The 27,200-nt window shown below is 36.0% G+C and overlaps 1 protein-coding gene and 1 long non-coding RNA gene across 3 annotated transcripts in view; one reads left to right on the top strand and one right to left on the bottom strand.

Annotated features, from left to right (window-relative positions):
* Positions 1-27,200, bottom strand: part of LOC145247489 (ras-related protein Rab-5C-like) — a 99,329-nt gene that overhangs the window by 33,513 nt on the left and 38,616 nt on the right. The window contains exon 1 of one of the 2 annotated variants that reach the window (XM_080109302.1): positions 18,880-19,044. The exons of the other annotated variant lie outside the window; for it this stretch is intronic. The gene's annotated coding sequence lies outside the window, so the exon portion shown is untranslated. Of the gene's footprint in view, positions 1-18,879; positions 19,045-27,200 lie in introns of those variants that run through there. 2 annotated transcript variants of the gene reach the window in all.
* The window catches only part of LOC145247491 (uncharacterized), a 534,006-nt gene that overhangs the window by 8,124 nt on the left and 498,682 nt on the right, over positions 1-27,200 (top strand). The window lies entirely within an intron of this gene.

Consider the following 27,200-nt stretch of genomic DNA (forward strand, 5'->3'; position numbering starts at 1 on the left):
GATAAAGTATTAATGAGATCGACAGATTAAATGTAAAATTTTGTGCATTTTCTCTTTTTGTTCACTACTGTGTGCGTGCGTGCGTGCGTGCGTGCGTCAATGATTTTTACTATTATTTCCAAACAAGATTAAGTTAATTCTGGACTGGAAAATCGGCTATCTGGGCATGCAAAAATGACATTAGAAAAAAATGGATCCAGGAAAGTCAGTCAGGCTAACGATCCTAAATCAAAGTGCACTGGCAATGATGCCCAAGAGGTTCAAAATGGGGTACGCAGAATTCCTGGGAATTTGGCATCAGCTGGGACTGACCGGCATTTAACACAAAAAAAAAAAAAAAAAAAAAAAAAGGTGTGGAGGAATGTTCCGACGTCATCCGTCCCAATAAAAAGAAAGACAATCAGACAACCGCCACTCTGTGACTCCTCCTCCCCCCCAATGCTGTCAGTGTTGTCACTGGAGAATAAACATTGCTTTGATTATTCTTGTTACTCGTTATTAAAAGTACAAGAGACTTTTTTTGTTTACGTGTGATTGTGGAGGCATGCATAATTGTACGGATTCAAACAAACGATGACTAGTGACCTGGTTAATCTTACGAATAACACAACGTTACTAGCATTCATTCTGCATTTGCAGAGCACCCATGACATATGTGTCACAAGAAATCAAGGTCATGGGGATCAACATATGTACTCATATGTCATCTCAACCTGTTGTAGCCAGAAACTGACGTGATGTCACATGGTTTGAAGAAAGATAGAGCAAGACAAGTGAGCAGCTCAATCAGAAGCTTTGAGGTGCAAACACGTACATTCAGAAACATCTAATTACTGACCTCTATATCTCCCCATGTGCTCCACTAGTCAATGGTTTCGAATCGACAATCCAGGTAAATAGACCTGTTCTTGAATTCAATTGTAAGAGACACTGCAGGAACAAGCAGCTCAAAAAAAAAAAAAAAAAAAAAAAAATGGTTATAAACGTCCATGTATTTTATTTGATTGTGATTTACAAGACTTTACAGGGAAGTACAAGGTGCCTTCAATAAGTTTCCAGACTTTTCTTATATCAGCACTTTTATTGATGGTACATACGTAAAACTCTAGTCCCCTTCGAAGTTATCTTCACCAGCTGCAATGCACTTGTTCCGTTCCAACAACTTCTGGAAGGCGCCATGGAAGTCCTCGTGTGAACGTATCAATGACCCTTGTCACAGTTTCATTTATCTCAATTGTCTCATAACGACAGCCTCTTAGGTTTTTCTTGAGCTTGGGGAATAACCAAAAGTCATAGGGAGCAAGGTCTGGACTATAAGGAGGTTGAGGAACTGTCTTAATACCCATCTTAGTCAAATAGTCTAATCTTTTCAGAGTACCCTAGGGACAAACTTCACACAAATTTTCCGCATCTTCAGTTCCTTGCAAATAATTTTCCATACTGATATCAAACTGTATTTATTGTCTCTATAGATACACGACGATCCTTATCCATAAAATTTTTTACTTCGTCAATAAACTCTGGTGTTCTGACTTCGTTACTTCTCTCACATCTTTCATCATCTCTCACACACACCCTGCCTTTCTTGAATCTCTTATGCCACTCAAAAACTGATGCTTGATTCATGCAAGATGGTCCAAAAGCAGTCTGAAGTATTCCATACGTTTCTGTTGCATTTTTTGCAAGTTCAAAAAAGAATATTTTTGCATATCGTTCTTTTAAAGTGTCCTCATGTCCAAATTGCATTGTTGAAATTCATCAGCTGTGACAAAGGAGATAATAACGCTTGGGAGAAAGGTATAATGAAAACAGATTAGATACTACACTAACTTTCCCTGAACCAAGCATAGAAGGAAGAATTGTATAATTAATAGAAGTAATAGTTTTGATTTCAGACAGCATATAACAAATCTCCATTAGTAATATATATATATATATATATTATATATGTGTGTGTGTGTGTGTGTGTGTGTGTGTGTGTGTGTGTGTGTGTGTGTGTGTGTGTGTGTATGGAAGAGTATAAGAAGGCTATAGCAATGCAGGGAATCAGGTGTTAAAATGATATAACATATAGACAAAAATGGACAAACGAAAGAGGGTCTTGTAGAGCTTGATTTTTTATATATTCAAATATCCATTTATTTTCCAGATCAACCACAAATACAAAACAATAAAATAGATTTACTGTTTAAGATAACCGGAATTGTAGACGGTTTTGATATTTTGAGAATATAATCTCTTTTTCAGAAAGAAAGAGATCAAAAGAAATGTTGCTTTACAAAAAAAAAAAAAGAAAAACAAAAAAGAAAATATCTTAAAAACGTTTTAGATTTCAACACCCTGCATTGCTATAGCCTTCATATTCTTCTACATTTATTTACCAGCAATGTTTCAAGCCAACTACCTTTCCCTCATATATATAAGTTCTTTTGGTAAAGTAGAATGTCATGATGTTCCTCTGTGGCGATACCACCCACTCTTGGAAAAGTCCTGTTGGCATTAAACCCAATTTGTTGAATATTTTGTTTGACTTTTCTTTTTTTTTTTTTAATGTAATTATTCGGTCAGATTTCCTTAATCTTCCTTTTTTTTTTCTTTCACTATCTATTTCATTACTCCCTCTATCTCTCTTACTTTGTCTACCGTAACACTACTCCCTCCCTACCTCCCTCTTTTTGTCTATCCTGCCATTACAAAATCTCTCTTTTTTTGTCTAACTTTACACTATTCCCTTCCTCTCTTTCTCTATATTACCCTCTCTCTCTCTCTTTTGTTGTCTATTTTGACATTACCCCTTCGCCCCTCTCTTTGCCTTTTTCAGTTACTCCCTCCCTGTTTCTTTATCTGTATTTTTCCTTGTACCTACCTCATTACTCCTCCCCTTTCATTATCTAGCTTGACACTAGTCCCTCCCTATTTGACCATTGCTCCTTCTCTCTCTCTCATATATATATATATATATATATATGATCATTATTGGCTTATATTTCTTATCCTCATAATCGTCATCGTCCACTATCTTACTTTCACTCTCTCCTCATCCATCTTTCATTGTCTGATTACTTTTTTTACAACAGTGGCGCCATTAAAATATTTTTCTTAGATTTAGCATTTAGGTTTTAGCAGCATAAAGGAAACATCATATATTAGTTTTTCTTTTTAGTTTAAACTAACACAAATCCATGTATACACAGTGTAAGGGTTGAGGACATGTGTTGCATGGCGAGAAATGATATGAAAATAATACGATGTATGCATAATGTGACTCTTAAAGACAAGTTTAGTTCTGGTAACTTTAGAGAAAGATTATACCTGGACACTTGCCAATCTGATTCGGGGTTTGTTGTAAGTGAAATTTGGTTAACTCTTATGTTTACAAACTAATGAAATAAAAAGTTCTGTCCAAATTTAAACGACCTGAAATTATGAGGGACAGTTTTTTTTTTGTTTTTTTTTATAAACACCACTTGTCAATTTTCAATTTCAAAACCAGAAGCCTTCACCAAGTAGACTTTTTCTCTTTTACTGGTTAATGATTCTAATTAGGTTTTTTGAAGACTGTATTAGTTCATATGAACAGTTTGGTATCTTAAATCGATTGATTCTTGTAAATCAATATTGACCTGATATCGATTATTAACCGATATGGAAATGAGAATATTTTTTTTTTTTTTATGAAGCAGAAACTATAAATCATTGAAAGTATTCAAATCCGTAAAGCAAACTGAGGGACATGCACACCAAAAAGCAGAGCTTTTCCATCAGAGCCTCCACCAATGCCAAAACCAAAGAGCATTCTGTATCTCTTCAAGGCCAAAACCATTCGCCAGTGCATGGAATTATATTGCAACATCTGGGCTGATGCATCTACCACTAGTCTCTCACTCTTAGACAGTATACAGAAAAAAAGTCTCCAATCTAATAGGTCCTGCACTGTCGGCCAAGCTCCAACCTCTGTTCCATCGCCATAATGTTGCACCCCACCCCTGTGCCTATTTTACAAGTACTTAATGGAATGTGCTCTGATAAACGCACAGCACTAGTATCCCTTCGACGTATATACTACCAATTAATCTGACAAGCAGCAAAATTTTACCCCTTCACTGTTGAGCTTTCTAGATGCCAGAAAGTCTACTCTGATAGTTCCTTCACCTGGAAGCTAAACTTTGGAATTCCCTCCCTATTTCTTGCTTCCCTGACTGTACTAACCATAATCCACAATAGTAGCAACTTACAACACGTGGCATTATGTCTTGTTTAGGGTGAAAAGGGGTAAAAGCAAGTGAAGCATGCACGGTCCCCCCCTGAGTACACAGTGAACGAGGTATAAAAAGTTTTTTTTAAATGACTAAGTTCAGCATTTGCCCCGCTCCTCACCCCTTTTACCTCAAAAGGGCGTCAAATCCTGGTGAAAATGAACAAACGGTGCAGTTTTAGGCCTTAACTTATGTAAATTTGAGTTCTGCACCATGAAAAAAAAACAAGAAACGAATAAGTCCATCATTCATCCTCCCATTTAGCTCTAAAAGTCCTCAAGGCCTTAACACATTTAAATTTGAGTTCAGCACCATGCAAAACTGCTAAATAGACATACACAGAAAATTTTGGACAGATATGGTAAAATAGTCCCCAAAATGGAGTGTTTTTATTAGCCCTGAAAGAGACCTTTGGGCACACTCAACAGTGAAGTATAGACAAACAAAATTATATAGAAATCAGTTACAACTTTTCAGAAAGTTTTATAAAAATCCAAGACATCAATTTTTTTAATAAGCACAAAAGTGTAAATTTTAGCCATTTTAACCCGAAAGGCACCTCTAGGAAGCAACCGGAGTTTTCTTGGAAAATCCGTTCTGTTACTTTTTTACTCATATCATGTTTAATGCTTGTACAAAATTTCAAAAAATTCCAAGAGAATAGTACGGACGGACGAACGGACAAGAGTGAATTTACAAGTCCACCCTTCATTTATCAGTGAACCCAAAACATATATATATATATTTTTATTTTCTTTAATTTAAAAAGAAACAAAAATGGAGTACTGTTGTCATCTTTAAACTCGTGAAACTGTTCTCTTCCCTCCGGACTACAACTTGGATGTCTTCAAGTCCAATGTTAACAAATTCCTAATGAACCGCCCCCTTAAGTAAACACTTCAGCAAATCTCCTCACTTACGTAATGTACTTGCAATAACCCTTATCCCTGAGTGGCTTCCGAGCCTTGATAAGTGGTGATCACTGTGTAAAAAAAAAAAAAAAAAAAAAAATTTGATAAGGTGCAGAAACGTATCTGTAATTTGATTGGCGACCTTGATACACTATACCCCACGAGTGTATTTTCACTTTTGAGAAAATATATCTGCAAATTCAGTTGTAAAGTTACACTCTTCTAGAGGTTGATGGTTAAATCCTCAGTGTGGGCGACACTCAAAACACAATTGCGGATTATTTAGGAGTTTTATCCAATCATGGCTGATGGAACAGAGTTCGACAGAAAGATTTCTGAGTTCAATAAGATAAACTGGAAGAAGGTCAGATGAGAACAGCAGTCCCAAGAATCCAAATGATATGAATAGCATAACCTTGTGGAAATTCCATGGTGTTTTAGAAATAGTACCAAGTAAAAAGAGGAGGAGAAACCGGAATCAAGGGGAAGATTGAGATTATACAACAGCTGAAATCTTAAAGAAAACTCTTAAATCCAGAAACTACAACAGAATAAAGGAACACCAAAAAACTAAGTTAAATATATTCCCCCACCCATCTGGCGTCGATTGGCATCACACCAAAGTCATGGAGGGTCAAGGAGGATGGAAAGCACTAACCAGATCTCTACTCCGAAGGAGAAAGTTCCATGGAAGTATGAAATTCACAAGCAGTTCCCAGTGGCATGCATGACGACGTTAGGTTTTTGCAGCTCCTGCAGGAAGGTGTCAATGTCCTAACATACAGCATCTAGAATTTCAAAATTGGTCACCCATCTGATACTGACCAGGCTCAATATTGCTTAACTTCGATGATCTAATGAGAACCGGTGTCAATATGATTATGCTGTATATAGACCTCGACTGGATGAGTGCGAAAGGCCTGAAACTTTGGGGAGGCTTGTCGCCACCCAAATTCTAGTGAAAACCAATGGTCATATTAACGAGAAATTAATGGTAAGCAGCTGTTGCGATAACGCAAAATAATTTGCAAAGGTTATCGAAAGAGGTTGAGAGTACTGGAAATCTGGAGAGACTTTTTGCCACTTAGACTCCAGAGTAATCTCTGATGATGGGCAGTGTGAGAACTAATGAGCACACATAATAATAATAATAACTAGGGAGACTTCTTGTCACTCCGACTCCAGGGAACATCACAAGTTGCTCTCAAAGAGAATTCGTTGATGATGGCCTGTGCGATAACTTCTAGTGAGTAAATAATAATAATAATAATAATAATAATAATGATGATGATAATAAAAACTAGCAGGACCTGTGAAAATTCTACAGGTGATTCATTCATATGTAATATATTGATGTTGGCATTCTGTAGATGTTCAGTATAAATGGAGATGCTCTGATATTATTGTAGTTTTGTTGTTAACACTGCAGAAGTATTTATCTAAGCTAGCAGGGACGCCCGGCATAGCCTGGTCATAAAGTATGCTTGTTCTATCGATTTTTATATATTATAAAGTTGCGATTTCAAAAAAAAAAAATATATATATATATATATATATATATATATATATATATATATATCCATATGACTTGGGTGCATTAGCTTGAATCAAAACCGAAATAAAAACTTATGAAAAAAATATATGTATGTATATACAACTTCAGTTCCTTCAGTCATAATCGAAACCGAAACCAAAACTTATGAAAAATTCTTGGTAAAATTATTTATGATAAAAAATAGAATATAACAAACGACCCGGATGTAAGCGTGACACACAAAAGAACACACACACTATCGTATTAATATATATAGATGATGATGATAATATTCCTTTCAAAATAGTAAATGTCTCTCAAAATCAATATTAAAAGTTCTCGTTGTCAGGTAAATATTCTTTAAAACAAGCGAATATTTTTTTTATTTAAACGTGTAACAATTAAATTGTAAAACAATAAATATTCTTTTTGCCATAAAAATAATTGTTAATTAAATACACTTTAAACATTAAATCGAACGTCTCTTATTATTTTTTTTTTTTTAATATTCAAAAATTATACTGTTTTAGTCATCGGGATGATATAATTTGATTTTGGAATAAATCATTTTAAAATGAGTAAAGTCGAAATTAGCGACATAATATTAATCACCATTTTTGCTAATTGGGTGATGTTTTTTTTTTTTTTTTACGTGTGAAAGGTGATAACATACGACAGAACATAAAGTGACTTAGAATATAATTATAGATTAAACGTTTTAACCCATTAAAACAAGCAAAGATTATAGCTCATTGATTTAGAATTAGAACTTTATGCCGTACTTCTAAAATAAATGTGGTAGTCTGATGAATAATCCCTAACTGTTCATACAAAATTTCAGCCAGATCGACCCACTATTTTCTGAGAAAAAGTGAAGTAACTGTAGTAGCCTGGTGAATAATCCCTAACTGGGCATCGAATGGATACCATAATACTTAATTCACTGCACTTTTATCATAAAAAGTTAATTCAAAATTTCAACCAGATCGACCCACTGTTTTCTGAGAAAAAAATGGAGTAAATGTAGTAGTCTGGTGGCTAATCCCTATTAATCTCTAACTGTGCACTGAACGGATACCATAATACTTAGTTCACTGAACCTTTATCATAAAGGTCCATACAAAATTTAGACAGATTGGCTCGGTAGTTTCTTAGAAAAAAAATAGAACGGACAGACAGACCAAGAGAAATATAATATAGATAATATACATAGATAATTAAATCATTATGTGCAGTGTTTTGGTGCACTGCGACTACTCGGGAATGCGTGTACATGCGTGCATGGATTGGAATATCAGGTGTAGTCTGAGCAAATTTCCGAAAGCATGAGTATTCTAAGGACAGTGTCTTGTCAACTAATTAAAATAATATATAATTAAGAATGTATTACTTCTAAAATAGTAAACATGACAATGGAATTGGTTTCAATGAATAAATACAAAAGTCTGTTCATTTATCATTTCTACATATTACTATGTTACTGTTATTTTATTTTTTTTACAAGGCAGTCATTATATATCAAGACCTGAAGGCCACTCGAGGATAAGGGCGCTTATTTACAATGTTTCCCCACGGGACAGAGTTAGACACCAGGGTCGTTTTTTTTAACGTGGAGAAAAGGAACAAAAATAAAAATTGTCTCAGTCGTGAAGGATTTCTCCTCCACTGACAGAGAACAAGAAATTGAAGTGCAGCATCTGAAGAACAGATACTACACTTTGATCTCGTCCCATCGAGGATAAGGGTTAATGAGTGTCAGAAGGTTTACGAAACAACACCGAAATGCTGGGTAAGGGTGAAAATTGGGTACAATTTGATTATTTGAGAGGACGGCATAAGAACTTGTTTACATTGGACTTGAAGATGTAGTTATATTGTAATTAGTTGGAAAGCCGACCCGTGGTGTAAACTTCTACAGGTGGACAGTTCTAAGAAAGAGACTTTATTCATGAAATTTGCATTTAGATTAAGGCAAAGATATAGAGCAGGAGGGAATGTTTACAGTGGTTGTAGTTGGACGAGTATTTGTTGTGAATGTTTTGCAGGGGGAAGGAGAACATAGATTGAAGCTCAGTCGAGCACTTGCCATGAAAATAACGATAGAGTAGAGATACTTGTATCTCTTTTGTGAGAATAAGGTTGCAGAGAGGAAAAAAGGACGTTCCCCATTAGGTTTTGAAGCCCGTCAAGACAGAAAAGAGTGCTCTGTGATGCTCCTCTCCCAGACATGGCAGCACTACTCCATTTTAAAATGTGGTTGGTCCTTATACATTTATATTTAAATCAATAATATATATTAGCGGGACTTGTGGAAATTCCACAGGCGACTCATTCATATGTAATGTATTGATGTTGGGATTCTGTAGACGTTCAGCGTAAACGGAGACGCTCTGATATTATCATAGCTTTTGTGTTAAAACTGCAAAAGTATTTATCTAAGCTAGCAGGGATGCCCGGAGTAACCCGGTCATAAAGTATGCTTAAATATGATATTTCAATTTTTGCAGGTTTCATAAATATAATTATAGAGTTAATGTTCTAGTGATTTTTATATATTATGAAGTTGCGATTTCAAAAAAAAAAAAAAAATATATCCATATGACTTGGGTGTATCAGCTTGAAACTGAAACCCAAAACTTATGAAAAAAAAAAAAAAAATATATATATATATATATATATATATATATATATATATATAATTTAAAGGAGATTAGAACAATAGTCTAAAGAGCTGAGTGTATTTTAATGTAACAGTGAAATTACTAGTTTAATTAAAATACAGGAAATAGAAAGTGCTCGTTGTAATTTAGATATATAATAAGCTCGATAGTTAAATGTCCTAGAGCTAATTCAATATTAAGTAATGTGATTTATAATTTAAAATTTAAAAATCAAATTTTAATTAAATTAAAAATCCGTTTCATAAGAAGGAAGAACAACAAAATCAATTATCTGTACGATCGTTTCGGAAAACAATGCTTTTTATTGTGGTATACATAAAGTTATGTAGAATAATTATATATAGTTTTTTGGTAAGCAAGGTCTCCTCATCAGCAAATTTTGGAGGGTTTTTATTGAATTTATATAGAATAATTATATATATATATATATATATATATATATATATATATATATATATATATATAACTTTAGTGCCTTCAGCTATAATCGAAACCAAAACCAAAACTTATGAAGAATTCTTGATAAAATTATTTATTAGAAGAAATGGAAATCCATAACCATTAAACGACTCGGATGTAAGCGTGACACAGAAAATAAATAACACACACTCTATCCTATTAATATATAGATTACTAGCGGGGATGAAGGGGAGGGGACTGGCTTTGCCCGGTCGTAAAATACGCTTAAATATGATATTTCAATTTGTCCAGATTTCATATATATTATTATAGAGTCATGATTTCAAAAGTAAAAAAAAAAAGTATTTGGGTGCCATCAGCTAGAATCGAAATCGAAAGCAAAACTGTAGTATCCAAAGCTGGTGACGTTACCACTGTACCAACGTGACACACATATGTACTGATTAAACATTAACTAATATGAATGTACAACATGTCAATTTTTTTCAATTTGGACCCCTTTTTTACCCCCTTAAAAACTATTTTAAAGACCCATAAAAGAACGGTCCATAAAAAATCCAATCATTTGAGGCCCCTAGCGCAATTCTGTGACTTTTAGTTTCGGAAGAGATAGAGTTTGAACATATGGAGATAGACAGACAGACATAGTGAGTTTTATAAATTAGATGAAATTATATACATATAATACTGAGGAACAATTCAAATGAATGCCTAATTAACATAACTATTTTTTAAACAGTTCATAATAAATTAATGTTTTGTTTTTTATACATTTGTAATTTTATTCTTCCCTTTCGTCCATATATGTGCAATATTTTCGTTGATAGTAGCAGTAATCATTAAAATGATTTAATAAAAAAAAATACATAACTTACTAAAAGCTTTTCTTCTAACATCGCTCGCTAGAATTCTTACTGACAAACTTACGATCCGTATGACATAATTTTATGTATTAAGAGAAGAAAGAAAGCGAACAAATACGAGAACAAAGAAGAAAAAGAAAAGAGAAATAGAGGGAAAAAGGAAAAAGAGATAAAGAGAGAAAAATAAGTGAAAAAAGGAAAAGAGAAAAGGAGAAAAGTGAAAGAAAGGCGAAAACGAAGAGAGACAAAAGAGAAAAAGAAAAAAGAAAGAAAAGAGAAAGAGAGTAAAAGAGAAAAAAGAGAAAAACAAAAGGAGAAAATAGAGGAAAGAGAATAAGAAAAACAAAAAAGGGAGAAAAAGAGAAAAAAAGAAAAGAAAAAAGGAAAGAAAAAGAAAAACGAAAGAAAAGAGAAAAGAAAAGGAAAGAAAAAGAAAAGAAAAAAGGAAAGGAAAAAGAAAAGAAAAAGGAAAGAAGATTTTTTCTTTTTTCCTTCCTTTCTCCAGTTAATTATTTTTTCCCTCCTCTTAATCCCATTTCTTTTCCTCATCCCCACTCTTTTCTTCTATTCCTATCCTCATTTTCCATCCCAAACTTTTTCCAACAACATCAGTGAAGCTACATTTACATGAAAATGCCATTGGCAACATAATGACAAATGCTGAACAAGTCTCATAGTATGGAAACCATTTTAGTAAACCCCGCCCCTTTCACGGCCATTTTTAGGCAGAGGTATCAACTAGAGAGGGCGGCGGAGGTGGGGGTGTAGAAGGAGAAAAACAACTGGGTTAATTTGTGACCCATTCGTAGTGTCTGTCACAGGAAAGAAAAAGAAAGCTTTTAAACGACACTTAAAAAAAAAAAAAATTCCTATCCACTAGAAAAAAAAAAATGTCCAAATCGTTGTTTTCATTTGAGATAGATAATTGCCCACATGCCCTTCACACCAAAGAATGGCGGGGATATTGAAGAATCGGACTGCATTTATTTTGCACTTGTAGAACAACCCGGAGGTGCCCAGATGAATATATAACAACTATTGGCCTCTATATTCTTCTCTCCTGTTCCTATCCATGGGATTTGGTTTCAAGACACATTTGTTTCATTCTCAAAATGTCATAACTATCTGGAAGTAATAATATCTAGCAATCTCACATTTGATGACCACTTGTCTTGTGTATCCAATAAGGTTAGCAGGGAGCTTCATGTGTTGCATGTCCTGGGCTACCAAATTTCTCATGAATGGCATTTACTGACTAGGCTTGCAATGATTCATCCCAACTTGGAATACAGTTTCTAATGTTCACTGAAATTAGCAAGATATTCTCCGATTCTCTTGAGTGTCTGCAGTGTTTTGCCATCAGATATGTATGGAATGCTTCAGACTGTTTTTGGACCATCTTACATGAATCGAGCATCAGTTTTTAAGTAGCATTGTCGAAATTTATCTTACTTCCAGATAAATTTGACGCGTGAACAAAGCCAGCAAAAAAAAAAAAAATAAGAGGATAAAATTAAGAAAGAAAGGGGGGTAAAGAAGTTTACACAGGTCTTGTTTGAAATGAAAAATAGGTTTTATTTACAGAAAACAGTTGCAAATTGTTTCCCTTTGCCGGCATTAACAAGAAACACCAAAATAACGAAGACAAAATACGCTCGCAATATTACAGTAACAAAACAAAAAATGCTGGTTCTTCTATATAAAACAATGTTTTAACGGAAGGGTCGTTTGTTAACCCGACTACCACCTAGCTGGCGAATTCGAAAAGGAAGGCCTCTTCTCTTGGACCTCAGCACAACGGAGCTAGCAGGATTTTATTCAAAATCGTGGTAGTTTCGTACAAAAAAAAAAAAAAAAAAAAAAGGACACAAAACCCAATCCAATAAAACAATATATATAAATATAAATCATGAACCAGCATAAAAAATATAAGTATATACACGGGGGGGGGGAGTATACAATTGTTGGTGTAAAAACAGAAAAAATTCCAACATTCTCCCCCAACAGGAAATGGCAGTCAACCTACAGTTGGATGACACCTGTAAAATTTACAATACGAAAATTTTCACAATACCACACGATGTACAGTTGAGACATGTTCAGATAAAAAAAAAAATCAAAACATCAACGACGACTACCTCGGTTTAATACCACAAAAAAATCATTTTCATTATCAGACCTCCTCCTCCTCCTCCTCCTCCTGCGTCTTTGAGGTCTTCCACATCTAACACCTTGGCCCGTAGGTTGATCAACAGGGGTAACTGCTTCATTAGCGTTCTCATTAGGAGGATTAGCCGCCCGGTGAGAATGAGTCAAGCTCAACTCCAGAGGGTACAGGTTAGGGTTAGGGTTAGGGTTAGGTGAGAATGAGTCAAGCTCAACTCCAGAGGGTACAGGTGCTTTAGCGAATGGCTATGAATTCCACCATTTGACCTCCTCAATTTAACAGATCTTACATTTTCATCATCTCCTCCCACGAGTTCCAATACCCTACCCAAGTACCAATAAGGCCGAGATTTAGCAGGATTCTTCACCAGAACAACGTCATCAACCTGAATAATGTTAAATACAGTTTTCATTACATGCCATACGTCTCAAAGATCACTGACACGATTTCATGCTATGTTTACGGAAGAGAGAACAATAAGCAAAGGGTTAGAGCCGCCACGTTCCCTGGAATTTTCATCATGTGATTTTAATCTTTCGAGGAACTTTAAAACAAAAGATTTATGCAAAAATCCTCACAATCTAGACAAACTAAAGTAGGACATTTTCAATGTTATGAAAGTTATTCTGGTACAAATCCTTACTCTGTTCGCGCAAACTGAGTAGGTATTCTTGGTGCCAGACTCTGCGAAAATCCTTCAATAGTAAGTCCTGCGAATCCAATGCTTCCACAAGGCTCGTTCTTGCAGGGGGTTCATCCATGAACACATCTTTGTCTGTTCTAAGGAAGACCTCACCATTATAATTTGGGCGAATGAAACTATTGGGGGTAATGACTTCCAAACCAGAATCACCTGAACATCTATATGTGAGAGGTCTAGAATTTACAGCATTTTGTATATCAGACATCTCAGTTAACAAATCGAAGTAATCGACTCTACCCCGACCTATAGACTTGTATAGGCACAGTTTAACAGTCTTGATCAATCTCTCCCAGACACTGCCAAACCAGGGGGAATACATGGGTATCGCCAAATGTTTAATGTTGTACTTTCCCAATCGATCGGAGAACTCATCGGAGGTATACATCTTCTCAAACAGACTACTGCCCGCTACAAAGGATCTAGCATTGTCCGAATACAAATGCATAGGAATACCATAAATGTTGACAAACCTAATCATAGCTGACACAAACGAATGCGTACTCATATCATCAATGAGTTCCAGGTGGACAACTCGAACACTTAAATATGTAAACAACAAGAGATAGACCTTCTTATCTTCACTCTCGGTCCGTAGCCATAAATGACCTGTAAAATCCACTCCTGTATGCAGGAAAGGTCGAATCAAATTAAATTAACCCTATGTTTAGGCAAATTTGTCACCTTAGGGTATCTAAAGGAAATAGAGTTATATTTCCGACACAAACTACACGAGGAAATTGCAGTTTTAACTGCTTGCCTTGCCCTGGGCACCCAGAAACCAGACAAACGGAATTTGTTAAGTGTGGCAGCAATACCCAGATGTTTACAGTCTGAATGGCTGTTTAAGATTATAAGGTATGTAAGGTGTGAATTGCTTGGCAGCAGTATAGGGTACAAAACCTCATAATCATAAAACTCGGTTTTACCCATCCTTCCTCGGGTTCTAATCAAACCCTCAGCATCTATAAACAAGTTTAGATCCGCAACTAAATGAGGCACCTGTTTGCCTTGCGGATTCAACAAAAACTGCTTTTCCTCAGAGGAAAACTGCGACTGCACATGCTTGAACAAATATAACAGTGCAGAGTCCCTATCACGCTTCTTCAACTGATTTACAAATCTAAACAAATAAGTAGCCACCCTCATTAGTTTAGCGAGCGAAGAATATCTCCCCAAACCAATTAAGCCTCCTTCTTCAGGGGCTAGCCCCACCTTTTGAATGGCATTAGACAGAACAACCATGCGGTTGTCAGCACTCAAACAATTCAGCTCACTAATGGGCCAATTAACACAGTCATCTGCCAACCAGGCAGGTCCATAAAGCCAGAATCCGAGCTGGGTCTCAAATTTCTTCAGAGCAATACCTCTTGTGATCAAGTCAGCAGGGTTATCCAACGTGGGGACGTATCTAAATCTAATGTCCACAAGATATGTTTCTCTTATCACACTCACATTCTGCTTAATATCTTTTAACCTGTTTTTTTACAAACTGGTTTTTAGTCTTGAGGGTATCGGACAACACCCAAGACAAAACAATCTGTGCATCAACCGCTACAGAGATGTCTGAGAACACCATACCCGGATAAGATTCTAGTAAGCTAGGGAGGCACTTTAAAGCCAAATAAACCGACAACTCCAAGGTCGGCAAAGTTCTACTTGCTAAAGGAGTTACCTTTGACTTGGCAAATATCAAATTCTGAGAGGACCCCTGCATCATATAAGCTGCAAACCCATAGGCCTTCTGAGAGGCATCACAGAATATCACCAGTTGAGCAGGAGCCGAACTATCCACCACGTATCTAGGAAATTCCAGAGAGTTCAGTTGCGTAATGTCTTCAAATAAGATATTCCATGCAGACAGATATTCAGCCGGAATCTGGGCATCCCAGCCCAACTTCAATTTCCACAGCTCTCGTAAGAGCAGTCTTAATTGTAAAAAAAACACTAGAGTTTTGTGAAAGTATCTCTCGCTTAGTACTTGCACCAGTATGGAGGGCACTGCAGGAAATGCTAATCTTATCGGCGCTAGGATCATATAAATAACCTAGTACCTTCTTGAAACAGGAATTGTGAACTACCAAACTCCCATCTTTTTCCATTTGAGATCTCAACAGCTCATTATTAGAGTTGCAGGACCTTAGTAGAAAATTACCTTCTAACATTATTTTGCCAGCTTCTTGGTAAAGGGACAACAATTCATCAGGGCTATTATGGGTTTTAACTAAGTTGTCCACATAGAAATGACTGCTAAGCATCTTCATACAGGCATTCTCTTCATACTTGCTCAAGTGATGTTTAAGCACATAATTTAAAATGAAAGGACTGGCAACAAATCCAAAGATAAGTGTATCGGAAGCAAACTAACTCCTAGCCTAACTTCAAGAAGAAACAGAATTTATTTTCATCCGAGTCCTTCTTTAGCCTGATCATAAAAAAGGCTTTCCTGACATCAGCGAGTAACACATACCTATCTGTCCTAAATTTAAGCAACAGGTCCAACATGTTAGTGAACAGATTTATGCCTGGGTAGGCCGCTTCATTAAGAGAAGGACAGCCACCCGTCTTGAGAGAGCAATTAAACACAGGCCGTATTTTAGTGGTACTTTTATAGTCATTCTTAAACACAGGCCTATGCAGGATCCAAATATAATTTTTATACTGTGCCGGCTCAATATGGCACCTTTCAATGAAGCCTTCCTTCTCTTGTTCAAGGAAAACTTTACAGTAGTCCTCATAGAGCTGTTTCTTTGTCAGATTCGTGACTACTCGGTTGAGGACTCCCAATGCCACATTATAGTTAGAATGGACACACTTGATCTTGTCCTCTTCCCAAGGCAGCTCCACGTAATAAGTATCATTCTCGGAAAGCATTAATCTTGGATTGTCATCCTTTAACCCCAATGATTCTAAACTGAACATCATGTCCAGCTTCCGCTCCACACTCGACTCTTCAAATGTCTGACAAAGATCCAGATAGTCAGCCTTGGGATTCATTACAAAATTAACATGTGTAAAAGGACATGCAGAATACTGGGAGATAATGCTTTGATAACTGTTTACTTGCATGCAGTCACGAGCAGCAGAGCTCGTCTCCAAGAGCTGAAAATGTTCAACATTTCCAAAGGGGATAATGCCCTGAGGGACTTCCCATGCATATCCATTCAAGAACTTGATTAATTTCATTGAGTGCAAGTACTGCAACAGGTCCATACCAACCAACCAACCCATGAACGTGAATCGTATCATTCACGACACTCGAAAAATCCACAGCCAACCTAACAGACTTCTGAGAGAAATTCCTGACTGCTGATGACAATCCAGGAACAGTGAATTTCATGTCTATATCATCATCTATCAAGAAGGGTATCTCACGGGTACCCTCAGATAGTACCACTGACAGACCAATCTCTCTCATACTCTTACGGACAGAACCAAGAAAGGTATTGACATCATACACTTTTGAATCGCTTATCCCTTCGTTGTACCATATCCGGTTTAGCAACCCACGCGACAGGTAGGATCGCTGACTCCCAATGTCCAACAAACAATTAAAGCATTGCTCCTGCTCCTTACCTCCTTTAATGACCCTAATACTCATGATGGGATGGGTAGGAGGAGATCCTGATGCTGGTCTCTACTTTGATAACACACATTGGATGTTACATCAGCTTTCTTAATCACTGGGCAAAGGGCACCAGAGTGACTTCTACTATTACACTGCCAATATTGGAAGGCAAGACTATCAGTCTTGGCAGGACAACAGGAAGTAGGGTGTATGCGACTGGTACACAAAGTGTATAAATTAGCTGTTTTGCAGCGTGCAAGTCTCTCCTCCAAGGAAACGTATTTCCTACAAAGGAAAGAAATATGCTCATTGGTCATACAAAAAATTGCATTTGTATCGAACCAGTGAACCACCTTTGACTCAACCTTGAAATTGTCCATTGCTTGACTGAAGAAAAGTCCTCAGACAACGTGGGTTTTGAGCCAAAAATCTGCTCCAAAATTGCATCTACAATACACTCCCGATCCAAAAACTCCTCAGTCAGGAGGTCCAACGCAACCTGATAGTTCTCCTCAGAAATGGTTAAGGGTTCCACGATTTGGAAAGCATAACCAGAGAGATGGTTCTTTAGAATTTGGAGCCGTAAGCTCTTAGACGCTACGTTCATAACACAGTTTTCAAACTGGGATAAGTTCTTGAACGCAAATTTATCCGCATCCAAGGAACTGGCGTCAAAGGTTGGACAATTTAACTCGGGCGCCAAAGTATGGTGAATAGGTGCCCTTTCAATATTGCTAGCACTCACTGGAGGGTTGACAGAAAGCTTGTCAAACCTGCTAGCCAAACTGAAGAGATCCATTCTGATACCCGCGGCAAACTCAATCTCAACACTATAGTCCGTAGAAACGACAGACTCGTACCCATCTTCCTCCACGTGGCGGTCGCAAATCTGTTCACTTAACAGATTTACCGACGCCAGCCAATCCTCTATTATGGCTCTCTCGGATTGAAAATAATCCCTGGACAAACTTTCTCCCCTTGACTTTAATAAGTCTAAGGCAGTCACAATTCTGCCTTTGTAAGAACTTCGTTTCTTAACAAGGAAAGATGAAGATGGATCGACCGACATCGTGAGGTTTGCAATAATTAGACCAACAAAATTTAAAAATACAAAAGTTTAAAATAAATTCACGTTCTCCTGCAACAAAAAAGGGAAATACAAAAAAACACTCTCTTTCTAATTCAAACAAGACCACAGAAAGGAGACAGTAGTTCAAAGAAAGGCTAAAAGGGTAAGGGAGAGGTAGCGGGTTAGGGTTAAGTAGCAGGCTTGTGAAAACAGGCCAATTTAACCCTGGTTAAAATAACGACAGGACAGAAATCTAACTACTGTCTCTAAAAGAAGGGGAAAGGAGGCACGTGTACGCGTTCATACGGCGCTATGGGGTAAAAGCCAATTTGCAAAATGTTGAAATTTATCTTGCTTCCAGATAAATTCGGCGCGTGAACAAAGCCAGCAAAAAAAAAATAAGAGGATAAAATTAAGAAAGAAATGGGGGTAAAGAAGTTAACACGGGTTTTGTTTGAAATGAAAAATAGGTTTTATTTACAGAAAAACAGTTGCAAATTGTTTCCCTTTGCGGGCATTAAACTTAAAACGCCAAAATAACGAAGACAAAACACACTCGCAATATTACAGAAACAAAACAAAAAATGCTGGTTCTTCTATATAAAACAATGTTTTAACGGAAGGGTCGTTTGTTAACCCGACTACCACAGAAAATATTAAAAAGTAAAAGTACTTCCGAAATAAAGCCTTAAATAAAGGAACGTACTCACAAAAATAATGTTCAAAGTTCAAGCACCTTTTAAATTCGTTGAATTAAAGGCTTGCTGCTTGCTCCAAGTCTGTGGAAAGGGTCTGTGAAGCTTGTATCACTTCTTTGAATTTGAGTTTCTTTCCCTGAAGACACTCTCTCCGTAGCAGTGCCCAATAGAAGTTGAAAGGAGAACCGTCTCGTCGCGTCTACTGTGTTGTACAGTTCTTCTCCTTGGAGGGAAAGGCTTTAGGATTCATGCTCAGCTGATGGGATGATGCACGTCCTCCTGCCTACCTGGCGAATTCGAAAAGGAAGGCCTCTTCTCTTGGACCTCAGCACAACGGAGCTAGCAGGGTTTTATTCAAAATCGTGGTAGTTTCGTACAAAAAAAAAAAAAAGGACACGAAACCCAATCCAATAAAACAATCTATATATCTATAAAAGTGAACGTGTCTGTCTGTCTGTCTGTCTGTCTGTCTGTGTACATTTCCCTACGCAATAACTGTCAATTTTTAGTCTATAGACTCGAAATTTGAAATACCGGGTACTGAGATTTGGGAAAATCGATGTGACGGGTGTCAGCCAGAAATTTGGCTGTTAAGGGGTCAAATTTCAACGATTTGACCTTTAAGAACTCTACCAAACTCCTCCGACAATTTTGGGTCTAGACACTTGAAATTTTAGATATAGGTTCCTTGAACCTGGATCTAACTTAATAAAGTGATTTGAACCCGAAACTATAAATTTTAAGGGGTCATAATAGGGGTCAAAGTTTTAAAAAATTAACCATTTTTTTTGTTTTTTTGCTTTTTTTGTACAGCATACACCTCCAAACACCCGAGCAACGCCGGGCACCCCTGCTAGTATATATATAAATATAAATCATGAACGCGCATAAAAAAATATAAGTATATACACAGGGGGGGGGAGTATACAATTGTTGGTGTAAAAACAGATAAAATTCCAACAGCATGAGAGATTAAAGTAGGCACCGCCAAAACTGGGGGGGGGACAGGTAAGTACTTTTTGACGGACCGTCTTTTTAAAAATCTACCAAAAATCAGGTAATTATCCGATCAATACGAAATTCTCAGCGATTATTAAGAGAAGAATGAACTTTATAACAGTGTACTTATTTTGCATAAACGATATTTATATATATATATATTTTTTTACTTACACCCCCCCCCTGTTTTGAGGTGGTACAAATATGCTTAAAATAATCTTCTGAAACTGAACACAACATATTGTGTTGTTGTAAGGGACAGAAATATAGATTTAAAAAAAAAAATTGTTTGCATACCTTATTTTAACGTCTGAATATCAGAACTTCGATTGTGTTTAATTATCCCGCTTTTGAGTTTTGAAGTGTGAAATTCGGTGAATATGTTAAGTAAAATAATTAATTTAAGTTAAGCAAAACAACAACAAAATTTTTTTTAATATTTATACGAAAAAAGTCATTTTAAAATCTTTGATAAATAAATTAACAATTTTTTTTTTAGCGAGCCGAATAATGCATGACCATTATTAAACAGGGCATGCTTTGAAGAATCGATACAAAAAAAAAAAAAATTCGATAAATATTGTGCCCTTTGTGTTAAAAATAGCATCATTTTTTCGATCCTGTTTGAAAACGTTTGCCGCCTTTCAACTACGGTGGACCAAACGCGTTGAAATAAATTTTTTTTATTCTGCTTTAAATTGCCCCCCCCCCCATTTTGGGGAGCCTGGCCCCCACACACATACACATTAAAAACCAAACTCATACAAATGGTCACCCATCTGGTACTGGCCAGCCTCAGCGTTAATAATACATTGAAATTTTCGTTACTGAAAAATAAGTTTTTTTGGCCTGTTTGGTCTTCCATAGTTTGCTTTTTATCGACACAAACGTAAACAGTGTCGATCTAGACTCTAGATCGACGCGAAGTAACTGGTTGCCTATATGAATAAGTGGAATTATTTGAAATCCAGGTACTTATAATATTTTTGTATATTCTCATAGAAAATCATCCTAAATCTTAGTTAGACAACAAATAAATAAATGAATTATTTCAAAATCCTTTTTTAAAATATAGTTATGTACGTTTTTTGTGCAAGACAAAAAATGTCAATTGTTAACTTTTTGGGAAAATTTAACATTTAAAATTTAATTAAAAATAGTAGAAAAAGTTTTAGATTATTCTGTTTTCTACATGATAAAATTCAGGGTTTTATCTTTATGGAAAAAAAAAGTTACTCAGAAATAATGGCTTTTAATAAATGTAATTTCGTTTTAAAAAACAACAACAACTTGATTTTTCGGCCAGTTTTGGCGGTGCCTAGATTAAAGGAAGGCAGAAAGTCTGTGAGGGATGATAAGAGCTGTGGGAAGAGTAAGGAAGTCAGAACACCAGAACTGATTGACCAAATAAAGAATTACAAGAATAAGGACTGTCGTGTGTCTATAGAGACAATAAGTCTACAGTTTGATGTCAGTGTGGGAACTGTACACACAATTATTTGTGAGGAACTGAAGATTCAGAAGATTTGTGTGAAATTCATCCCAAGAGTGCTCAGAGGAGATCAAAAAGAAAGATGTTGTCATGATAGAAAGGTTGGTTGTTTTTGCTTTACGGCATATCAACCCTTTTCAGGTTATTTAATGCCGAATCCAGTTATTTGGGAGAAAATTTTTTTAATAGAATATATCTTTTTTTCAAGTCAGTTTCTATTTAACCCATAGTTGGGACCCTAACAGGTACTACCACTCTGGATCAGAGTGGACCTGGGAGCAATGGCAATTAAAGGGTAACTGCACACTCCCCAAAGCCCACAAACTGGGGCCTCACCATCGGATATAGTTTAAGGTCATATCTAGGACCATGATAGAAAGGAGATGGTCAAGCTGATCAATTCAGATCCCGCAGCCCAAACCTTAATCTCTGTGACTTTTGGTTATTCCCTAAGCTCAAGGTAAACCTTGGAGGCTGTCGTTATGAGATAATTGAGGAGATGAAAGGGGCTGTGATGAAGGTCACTGACATGTTCACACAAAAGGACTTCCATGGGGCCTTCCAGAAGTTGTTGGAATAGTACAACAAGTGCATTGCAGCCGGAGAAGATTACTTTGAAGGGGTCTATACAGTCAAACTCTACTTTAAATATCATCACAAATGATAACTTTCAACTTGGTGAAGTCCTGCTTAAAATATTGTCACAAGTGATAACTTCCATGCAATCTAATCTGGCTTAATTATCACAAACTATAACTTCTAAGGGATGAACTCTGCTTTAATATCATCACAAATGATAACTTTCATGTGGTCAACACCGCCAACATCATTTCACACTAATTTCTATGCAGACAATTGGGCCAAAAGGTTCTTGATACCGCACACAATAATTTTCACACAGCAGTGTTGTCGTCTCCATCTTCAATAACCACCAACAACTCTGTTGCAGTCATACTCCAAATATGACAAATGATAGCTTCCACGCGGTCATTTCCTAATGAACCGCCCCCCTAATTAAACACTTCATAAAATCTCCTCACTAACGTGATGTACTTGCAATAACCCTTATCCCTGAGTGGCTTCCGGGCCTTGATAAGTGGTGATCACTGTGTAAAAAAAAAAAAGAAAAAAAAAAGCCCCACCCTAATATCGTTTCACATGATAATTTATTACGCAGACAACTTCACGTCAATTATCTTCACTCAGTACTCACTCTCCAATAAGCTTCTCTCTGACAATCTTTAGTTTTTACCTAAATCTCATTAACAACAACTTCTTTTAAAGTTCAATAAATGATCGTAAAACAATTAGCCAAAAGATCCATCATGTGTTTTCTTGTTTTCTTTCTTGCCACCTTATGCTTTATCCATTACTAGCATTTCGGCTCGGCGTTGCTCTAGCTGTATCAGAATTTTTGTAGGAATTTTTGACACCCCTAACACGAAACTGCGAATAAAATATAAAAATCTCGTAATTTCTCTGTTAAAAGTGGGTTATTTATTTTCTTTATGGATTATACTTCCAAAATAAACTATTACAGTTGTTTTAAAAGTAATAGAAATATTTTTTTTTTTTTTAAACAGTAATGAATTTTCCGAACTCAATATTTTTCAATTTTTAAACTTTAAAAATCTATCAAAATTTTTCTATTGATTCTATTTTTACGATATTTTCAGGGTAAATGTAAAATTTTATGTTCTTTCCAATAAACCGAATATAATATTTTAGACAAACGTATTTTTTTAAATTCACGCCCCCCCATTTGTGTAAGTGTCACACATTTTCAAGTTTCTCTTAAAAAGTAAATAATTAATTTATGTTGAATAGTTTTATATATCACAAATTGAAGAGAAAAGGTCAATAAATAATATATTCAAATTTAAAACAAAAAAAAATCCGTTTTTTAGAAATTTACCTGTAAAGTCCGAAGTTTAAAACCTTTTTTAAAAAAAAAAAAAACACATTGTTGTTTTTTTTTTTTTGTTTTTTTTTTTTTAATAAAACCTTGGTCCTTGCTCCTTTAATTGAAAAAAAAAATTAGGGCTTGAATTACATTTTTCGAGGAGTTATAAGCTTGGAAGGATGGGGTGGAATTATTCACTATTTTCACGAAATTTCTGACACCGCTAGCGTTGCTCAGTGTTTGGAGGTGTATGTTGAGCAAAAAAAAAAAAAAAAAAAAAAAAAAAAGCAGTCAATTTTTTAAAACTTTGACCCCTATTATGACCCCTTAACATTTGTTTTGGGATCAAATCAAGTTATTTAGTTAGATCCATGTCCAAGGAACCTATATCTAAAATTTCAAGTCTTTAGACCCAAAATTGTCGGAGGAGTTTGGTAAAGTTTTCAAAGGTCAAATCGTTGAACTTTGACCCCTTAACAGCCAAATTTCTGGCCGAAAACTGATCAAAGATTTTCCCCAAATCTCAGTACCCTGTATATCAAATTTCGAGTCTGTAGACTTAAAATTGACAGAGTTATTGCATAGGGAAATGTACACAGACAGACACACAGACACATTTACTTTTATATATATATATAGATATAACAATCATCACCCTCACCAATGTTCGTTTTATCCATTACTAACAGTTCAGCCCGACTTTGCTCGGGATCTATGTACTGTTCATAACTTTGTGTGCATATATATATATATGTAATAAAATATTTGACTCATGTCCAGGTAACCTACATCTAAAATTTCAAGTGTTTAGACCCAAAATTAGCGGAAGAATTTGGTAGAGTCTGCAAAGGTCAACTCTTTCAACTATGACCTCTTGGCAGCTAAAATTTCGCCCAAAAACTGATTAAAAAGCTTGCTGCGTGTCTGAATACCCTTTATGTAAAATTTTAAATGTTTAGACCAAAAATTGGCAGAATAGTTTGCTAGAGACCGTCAAGGTCAAATTTTTTTAACTTTTACTCCTTGGCACCCAAATTTTCGGCCAAAAACTGATTAAAAAGCTTGTCTTATGTCTGAATACACTTTATGTAAAATTTCAAATGTTTAGACCAAAAATTGGCTGAGTAATTTGGTAGAGGCCGCAGAGGTCATTTTTTTTTTAAATTTGACCCCAATTTTGACCCCTTAACATTTATTGTTTTGGGCTCAAATCAAATTAAAAAGTTAGATCCATATCCAAGGAAACTACATCTAAAATTTCAAGTGTTTTGACCCAAAATTGGCGGAGGAGTTTGGTAGAGTTTTTCAATGATCAAATCGTTGAACTTTGATTTCTTGACAGCCAAATTTCTGGCCAAAAACCGACTAAAAAAAATTTTCCCAAATCTTAATACCCCTTATGCCAAATCTCTATTCTGTAGACTGAAAATTTGCAGAGTAGTTTGGTAGGGAAATGTACACACACAATCAATTTTACTTTTATAGATATAGTAGCAGTTCAGCCTGGATTTGCTCGGGCCCTATGTACTGTTCATAACTTGCCCTATGTGTGAATACCCTTTATGTAAAATTTTAAATGTTTAGACCAAAATTTGTTTGAGTAATTTCGTAGAGACCGCAGAGGTCAATTTTTAAAAACTTTGGCCCCAATTTTGATCCCTTAACATCTATTATTTTGATTGGAGATCAAAATACAGAGTTTTACCCATGTGCAAATTACCTACATCTAAAATTTCAAGTCTTTAGACCCAAAATTGGTGGAGGAATTTGGTAGAATCTGCAATGGTCAAATCTTTCAACTTTGACCTCTTGGCAGCTAAAATTTCGCCCCAAAACTGATTAAAATGCTTGCTGCATGTCTGAATACTCGTTATGTATAAATTTCAAATGTTTAGACCCAAAATTGGCTGAGTAGTTTGCTAGACACCGCAATGATCAAATCTTTTGAATTTTGACCCCTTGGCAGCTCAAATTTTCGACAAACTGATTAAAAAGCTTGCCCTATGTCTGCTACCCTTCAGGTAAAATTACAAATGTTAGACCAGAAATTGTCTGAGTAATTTGGTAGAGACCGTAGAGGTCAATTTTTTAAAAACTTTGACCCCAATTTTGACCCCTAAATATTTATTTTTTGGGGTTCAAATCAAATTAAAATGTTTGATCCACGTCCAAGTAACCTACATCTAAAATTCCAAGTGTTTAGACCCAAAATTGGAGGAGTTTGGTAAAGTTTTCCATGGTCAAATCGTTGAACTTTGACCCCTTGACAACCAAATTTCTGTCTGAAACCGATTAAAAAGATTTCCCCAAATCTCAATGTCCCCTTATGTCAAATCTCGAGTCTGTAGACTGAAAATTGATTGAGTAATTTGTTAGGGAAATGTTCACAGACACACAGAGAGACATTTTCACTTTTATAGATATATAGATAGATATAACAATCATCATCACCAATGTTGGCGAACTGGCATTTCCTCTCACCTCTCATCAATGTTACATTTCATCGATTATGTAACGGGGTATTCTACAAAAATGGTCTCCAGAGCTGCATTAAATGATTGGAGAAATGCATAACTCTGTTTGGTCCCTATGTAAACTGTGGCAAATTTCGTTGCTCTACTGCTATAAGAAGTGGGTTAGGGGCATTACTTATTGAACGCCTCTTGTATTTTTTTTTTTTTTTTTTTACATAGGAGTCACCACTTATCAAGGCCCAGAGGCCACTCGAGGATAAGGGTTAATGAGTGTGCAATGATAAAATAAATGATAAAATAGATTGGATTACTTAAGGGGACGGCTCATCAAGAACTTGTTCACGTTGGACTTGAAGACAACCATATTGTTGTCAGTTAGAAAGCAAAGAAATGGAAGAAAGTTCCACAGACGTGCAGTTCTAAGAAAGAATATTTGTTCATGGAATCTATGTTTAGGTACAGATAAAGAGTGGGGAAAATTATTGATAGTAGTTTCAACTAGACGAGTGTTTTTCGTGAAAGTTATTCAACTTATCTCCCCTTAATCATTACTTGCTAAACAACAATACTCCATGCATGGACGAATTGTGGGTTTATAGATATATAGGATACTGGCAACTGTGAGAATTTTTCTAGTCTGGTAAAGGGAACTCACCTTTTTGCAGCAGACTTGGCAATATCCTGTATGTGCTGGTTACAAGTCATGTTGCCTATGAATGTTAGGCCTAGAAGTGTGAATGCTGGACTCTTCATTGTTGCAATATTTTTGATATAATGAGGGTAGATATTCATTTGCTGTCGACCTCAGCAAGATGTGACACAAGGTCAAAAAAATGGGAATGCCAAGCAAGCTCCCCTAAAGGAGGGGCACTCTTGCATAGTAAAATTTTCCTGGGCATTCCCATCTACATTCCCCAGTCAGGGCGCCTCAGGCAGCAAGCGACAAACTTACCCCACTCGAAAGCCAGATGGCAAGGCCTGGGAGAGCGGACCACCTATGTAATACCCAGATGGCATACCTCAGTCTAACAGGTATTGGGCCAGTTCCTGTCCTGCACCTGCCGTGCTGATTGTCAAAAACGGATTCTTGACTGGTACTTTCTACCCAGTTTCCAAGCAACTGTAGCAGCAAGGAGACTCATCCCCACAAAGTATATATATATATATATATATATATATATATGAGAGAGAGAGAGAGAGAGAGAGAGAGAGAGAGAGAGAAAGACGGTTTATGTCGCAATGGTATGTTAACTCAAATTAATTGCCCATTTCACCCTATTGTTCTTTCTGAAACAGAATAAGCAGTTTTTGCAACTGCTTCGATAAGAAAGAGATCAACAATTCATTTTCCAGAAATGACATCATATTCTTAACTTCTGCTGACCGACTGAGGTCATTCTTCTAAAAACTAATCCGTCAATTATTCCCTCTCCCCAAATTGCAAGCGTTCATTATGTAAAAGAAG

This window comes from Euprymna scolopes, chromosome 25 (assembly GCF_053919585.1).
Source record: "Euprymna scolopes isolate OS-2025 chromosome 25, ASM5391958v1, whole genome shotgun sequence".
Lineage (NCBI taxonomy): Eukaryota > Metazoa > Mollusca > Cephalopoda > Sepiida > Sepiolidae > Euprymna > Euprymna scolopes.